Source organism: Lonchura striata, chromosome 1 (assembly GCF_050655825.1).
Source record: "Lonchura striata isolate lonStrDom1 chromosome 1, ASM5065582v1, whole genome shotgun sequence".
Lineage (NCBI taxonomy): Eukaryota > Metazoa > Chordata > Aves > Passeriformes > Estrildidae > Lonchura > Lonchura striata.
The window spans coordinates 28,504,553-28,511,287 of NC_140703.1; positions in this window are offsets into that span (position 1 = coordinate 28,504,553).

A 6,735-nucleotide genomic window follows, 5' to 3' on the forward strand; every position below is an offset into this window, starting at 1 on the left:
TTAAGTTATTGTTAGAGCTTGGAATACAGTATTGTTTAGCTGTATTTCCCTGCCCCCTCACTCTCTCTCAAATTTCATACCTTATCTCACTATGCCTCTTTTCAAACAGCTTTTTAGTGGTTACCTGGCATTTAGTCTACATGTCCACATAGAGCTCAGCAGAAAGGAACCTGTCAACTGTATGATAACCACACAGGATAAACTGTTTATACTCTTCTCATTTCTCAGAAATCCAATTGACTTGCATTTGTTCAAATATAAAATTTAGCTACCTAATCATGTGGTTATAGTCTAGCAAAATGCTGACCAGAATCCTTGGTGAAGGTGTGCAAGGCTGCCAAAATTTGAGACTGACTATAAATGATACCTTTCCTTCACCCACAACTCTTATTTCATTACACAGCTTTTTGTTGCAGCTGTAGGGCAAAACCAGTTCCTTACTGCTCTCTAAAAAATTGTGTGAAAGGTTCTGTGACTCTTTGATTCACTTTTTAGGGCAGAGTTTTTGATGTTGGCTTTGCTCTACTACAAGAGAACTTTCCTGTTTTTCACACTGTTGACACTATTATTAGCCAGCATGTTTTTAGCGTGTTTTTGTACAACCAGGCAATTAGTAGCTCTCCTAATAAGTGCTGTGACCAGGAGACTGTGAGGTGGCAAACTTAATTGAATTTGAATTTCATCTTCCAATAGGCAATCACCCCACAAGCAGTGGAAAGTATGTCCCTAAATATTTCATTGCCAACATACATCTCACTGGCTCCGTTTACACTGCCCCTGTGGCACCATCTGGTTATTTAATAATTCCAGGCCTGCCATGGCTCATCATGCTGACTGGTGTGCTCCACACGAGGAGAAGCCTTCCTGTGCTGGATACTCTGTCCTTCACTCTTGGCTGTACCAAACAAGCCCATGGGATTTGATACCTCCTTTAACCCTGCTGGAGCTGAGGGCAGCCAGTGCTGCACAGCACCTCTGTGGGTAAGACCTTTCTTGCAGCTGTTCCCAGGAGCAGTCCCCTCTGCATCTGGCAAAGTGCCTGCAGGATCAGAGTCCGACTGTGAGGGCTTGGAGGGGTGAGAGGTGGTGAGTGGATGTACCTTGTTTTCCCCAGTCTCTCAAACTGGCCCTCTTCCAGCAGGCCGGCTGGTGGCACTGTTAATCAGCTGCAGCAGCTCACAGTGCTTCTCCAGCCTGGAAAAAACACTCCCTCTTTCCCAGAATTAAAACACCAATTATGCTTTTTTCTTTGGCAGCTTGACTGAACACATAATTTCAGTCTGCAGACTCAAGGCTCTGTTCTTCCACCTCTTCTTTTTCCTGCATGTTTATATTGCCCTTTGTTAAAAGCTTTAGCTCCCAAGTATTCCAGTGTGTGCAGTCTTGTTCCTCAGCTTCACACACACCTAAGAGTTCTCTGGCCACCAGCTGCACATGAACAGAGGATTTGTCCTGTGGCTGGGTCCCCCAGAACAGACTGAAGTAGTGTGTCTGCCCCCACTATGGCCAGCCATTCCTTTTTGTGGCCTCATGCCTTCCTTTGTTTCAGCCTCTGTCCTGTGCCCCGTACCCCTGCTATGATTGCCTAGAGTTACAAGGGAGAGGAGTGCTGAATGTTAATGTCCCTTACCCCTTAATGTCCACAGGGAGCTGAGAGGTACCTGTAACACAGAGGAAATGGCATGGTATGTAAGAGATTCTAGCCCTCTATTTCAGGGGCAAGGAAATAAATCAGGTTCTTGTCCTCTCTGGTTCTTTTCAACTGTACAGATGAAATCTACCTTATTTTGTTCCCTTTAAAAATACTTAAGAAATACTTCTTGAGTGTGGGGACTTTGTTGTGGGTTTTTTGTTTTATTTTTTTTAAACAATGTTCTTTAGTATTCTTTAAATGTGCTGAACCCAAAGAAAAGCTCTACCTCTGTCTGCTTTGAAATGGAAGTAAGATTTCAACTGAATCCTGAATTGGCTTTTGAAGAAACTCAGCCAAGTTAAGTTTTTTCTAGTGTTGCTACCCACCACCATTTCTCTTTATTTGGGCAGAAATCATATATTTCAGATAATTAATTCCATAAAGAGCTCAACAGCTTTTATACAAGTTGCTATACAAAACAAATGTATCATGCTGTTTCTTCAGCTGCGCAGTACTATGCATTTTCCCTATCTAAATAGCAACTACCTCAAAAGGGAAGGAAGGTATTCTTTTGTAGTCATGTCCCTCTGCCCTCTCTCTCTCTTTTCTTCCAAACAAGATTTTTTGCAGCAGAAGAGCTGAAAAGTGGCACCTTGTGCATTTCTATCATTGCACATTTGCTTAAACTTTTGATGAAAAGTGCTGGAGTGAGGTCAGCGGCTGAGAGCTCGATCATGCACAGCTCAGACTGGCTGTATGAGCAGCTTCATCAGATAGGACCTATGAAGTGACATCCAGTCTCAGGAAAAAACTTTGCACCCCGTGCTGGAGGCTCCAGCTGATGCTATATAAAAGCAGGCTGTAATTCAGAGTGACATTTATACTTGTGCTGGCTCAGCTCATGCTTGTGTTTCTTGACAAAGCACTGCCTCTGAGTCTCAGGGCATTATGCACACAAATTTTCTCTTTAGTGGCCTGTAACTTGAGAATGATCTTTCCCTTCTATTCAGGAAGTAGTAAAAGCAATACCAAGCTCAGAAATCAATCAGGTTTTATGGACATATGTAGACATGTGATTTTGTCACTGAATTTTGTCAGAGACAAAAATTATCTGGGTATGTCACTCTGTGTTGGAGAAGGTGGAGCCTGGGTTTTGAGGAAAGAAGAAGAATGGTTTCCAAGGTGATGGAAAAAATCTACACTGAATTCAATCTCAGTATCTTAACAAAAATAACGTATGTGTATATCTCCAAACAGAGCAGAATCTGACCCACAAAAATGATCAATAGAAAAATATAAGGATATTGATTAATTTAAAAATAAGTGAAGCCAAGATCCTGGAGGAAAAAGACAAGCAAACTTCTGAGCTGAGAGGTGACTTAAAAGTGTTACATACATGTCAAGTTGTGTGAAAACTCCTACCACTTTACTGTATACTGGAAGAGAGAATGTAGACCTTTATTCAGATGATTTAAGTGAGTAGCAGGTTGCTCATGTACTGTGATCAGCAAATCCAAGTGTAAGACAGAATGATTCAAAACCTTAAAGTATTTGTTTTAAGAAAGGATAATGTCTACATTTCAGAAAGTGCCTCATCTCTCCCTGGTTTTCTGTCCAACTCATGCTTTTCACAGTGAAAAGTCCAAGCCTGAGGAACGCAGTAGATGGATTAATAGAATTACATATGAGTGTTTTCTGTAGAAAGCTCTTCTCTGTATCATTTTGGATTTCCTGCAAGTGTGTGTATTTTATGTTGGACTGCACCATCCACCCATCTTGGCCTTGGTCAGATGGTACTGCATTGGTGGGAAGGCATGTAGACCCTTCAGAAAATGTGATGAAGACAGGAACTGTCTGGATCCTCATGTTTCATGCAGGAAGAGAATGTTCCTGCTTGCACTTGTAACATTTTCCTGTGTGTTTCTTCAAAGCTAAGGATAGAAACAGCCCCTTGAAGTAGCTGTATGAAATGAGAATGCTAATCATGTTGCTATTGAAAAAAAGCAAATCAACAGAGAGTTAAGAAAGACAGAAGTTGCCTTTTGTAAAATCGGAAAAAGGCTTGGGTTTTGGTGGCTTAAGCAGAAAAGAATTATTTAATTAATTTGCTAAGTGCAGGACATCTACTAGCCTTTCTCTGCTGCTTCCAGTGAATTTGAGGCTGCAGCATTGACATTCACATGATAAGGATTGCTTTTTTTTCCATAGAAGAGAGACAACTTTGGAACAAATCAAAGGTATTTATGGGCTCATAAAATGATCTCAAGTCTTCTGTAGAAAGGGATGAAGAATCTGAAATAATATCCCTTTCTTGTGTGCCACTTCATGAAACAGTTTGGGCTTGGCTTCATATGAGTGTCCTAGCTCCTCACCTATGTGTGTGCATCTAAGATCATGCTATAAAGCAGGGCCAGACCATATACTTGACCACTTATAAATCCTTCCTAAAACATCTCCTGGCCACTGTTCCAGGAGGAACAGGAAAAGATCAAAGCAGAGGAGAATGGAACAGTGAAAGTGTCTTGTATTACAAGCACACTCTAGACCAGAGACCAACTTTGTTTGATGTGGACATACTGGAGTCCACTAAGATGATTCAGTGATTGGCACATCTGACACACCAGGAGCTGGGATTTTTTAGCTTTGAGAGCAGGTTTCAGAGTGGAGTTCATGTGTGCAAATGTGTATCAATATGTATAAATATCAGTTGGAAGGGACATTCCAAAAACCTGGAGCCAGACTCTTCTCAGTGGGACATAGTGAAAGGAAAAGAGAGAACAGGTGCAAACTGAGATGCACAAAATTACATTTAAACATGAGAAAAAAACCATTTTTACTATGCATACATTAAACACTGGAACAAGTTACCCAGGGGTCTTTGGAGATGTTCAAAACCCTGCCTGGCATAGCCCCAAGCAGCCTTCTTTAGTTGACCCTGTTCTGACTGGAAAGACTGGACCTCCAGAGGTCCATTCCAACTGAAACAATTCTCGTGTGAATCTGTAAGATCCATTCAGATACCTTAAAGAAAACCCTAATCAACTCTAATTTTACCTATTCAATAGTCTAACAGGAGCAGAGCATTTCACAAATTTCTGAACTATGACCCTACTACACCAGTAGCTTGGCTCATACAAAACATTTCCTCATGTCTCAGAGGTTTAAACAGATGATGAGAGAGAAGCATGTAACAATATCTCAGAATCTGCCCCTGAGCCTATCTTCAGTGTATTCCTCTGCCAGTCTTCTGTGTAACACCTTGACCTAGTTAGGTGTGAGGGCTTTCACAACTGGGTCTAACAGGGCAGGGCATGGGTGCTGGTCCTCACTGAGGTTTGTATACATCCCTAGCAATCTCCTTTCTGTGGTGTACTGCAATAAGTCCTGCTGCTCTAAATCATGAAATGAGTATTGAGAAATCCTCTAAATCTTGAGCAGCTGCTGGGGCAATATGATAGGAAAAGAAATAGATTTAGCAGAGTTTCTTTCTTGCTTTCAAAGAAGTCTAGTTAAAGACCTTTGGTAAAAGACTCTTTCCCTTGTTTATGTTTCCCCTGAATTTCTACAGCCTTTCAGGCAGGGCAGTATCTCCTCCACACAGCATAGGTAAAACCTTGCTCCTTGGACCAAGTCTCTTCCCTGCCCCAGATGGGTGTCCTGCTGAAGCTCAAGCCTGTTGTCTTGTCACATATTGCCCACCTCTGTGCAGGGCGAAATGGGACAAAATGAGCAAGCCCATGAGCCATGGAGAGCCCTCAGCGGGCAGTGAGACTGAGGCAGGCTTTCAGCGGGGTGCCAGACGCTTTTCAGGGCAGAGACAGTCCCTGGAATGCAGCAGAGTACTCAGGCCCTGGGCAAGTTTAGACACGTGTTGATGCATAATACAAGATGGAGCCTATCAGTTGATATCAGACTCTTCCAGTCAGTCACAGGGTTGGGTAAGCATGTATGCTATGCAAAATAGGAGGTAATGTAACTACCAAATCAGAGTGATATGGAAAGGTTTCTTGTCATTCCTGGTTGACTGTTTCATTGTGAAGTTATTCCATGGGCTATGGGTGTTGAGTAGGGGGCAAGCACCACAAATAAAACTGTGGCATTATTTTGGAAAAAGGCAGGGAAGGCGAAGTGGAGAGGAAAAATAAAAGATGCCATCTACAGAAGCCACCATATTGCAAAACATACACTATCTAATAGGAATAACTTCAGCTTCTTCATTTGTTCCATTTGTGGACAGGGTCATTCCTGAGCAGTTGAAAGTGCAGGACTGGAATCTGGGAGGTCTAGATTTTCTTCATACATTCCAAGTTGCTAGCCCATTGTATGTCCCGAAAACATAAATATTTTTAAAGGGTAAGACAAACCAAAGGTGAAATGAAATAGGAGCAACATTTACATGTAGAAAAACTGGCCTGTGCTTACATGGGACTCTCCTGTTTCTTTCCCACCTGCCCAGAGCAAGTGGTGCCAGGAATTTGGTGCCCAAGGCAAACTTCAGGCAAACAAGGCCCTTCTCCCTGGGCGGCAGGAGGTGCTTCCTCATGGCAGTCCTCTTGTGACCAGGGGCAAAGGGCGCTGCGGCTGCAGCCTTTGGGTGGAGGAGCAGACCAAGCCGTCCCAAAAGCCAGGCATTAGAGTGCCTGGCAATACACTTAGCCTCGGAGGAAACCCAAGGCCACCGTAACCTGGGATGGGATAGCTCCAAGGGACTGAGTATCTTTCTCTTGGAGGAGAAGGTGACGGCACAGGACAGACGAGGAGCATGGCTGGGTGGAGGAGAGCTGCGGAGCCTTGGAAGAGGTGCGGGGCTCATGGGCTGGAGCAAGGCGGGCGGCGATGGAGAAAGCGGCAGGAGATGTGAAGGAGCGTGTGTACGCCCGAGATGCAGAGGAGGCTGAACTACGGGGAGAGGTCCAAGCGTCAAATCACGCCTGGGGGGCTGAGTGGCGGGTCCCGCCGCACACCCCCCAGGTGCGCCGCAACCCCGGCTCCGGGGGCATTTAGGCGCCGGAGTCGCAGCGACGGCGAGGGCAGCGGCCTCCCGGGCCGGCGAGCCTCGCCCGTGGGCGGTGGCTCCGGCGGGGGAGGGACGGGTGCGGGGC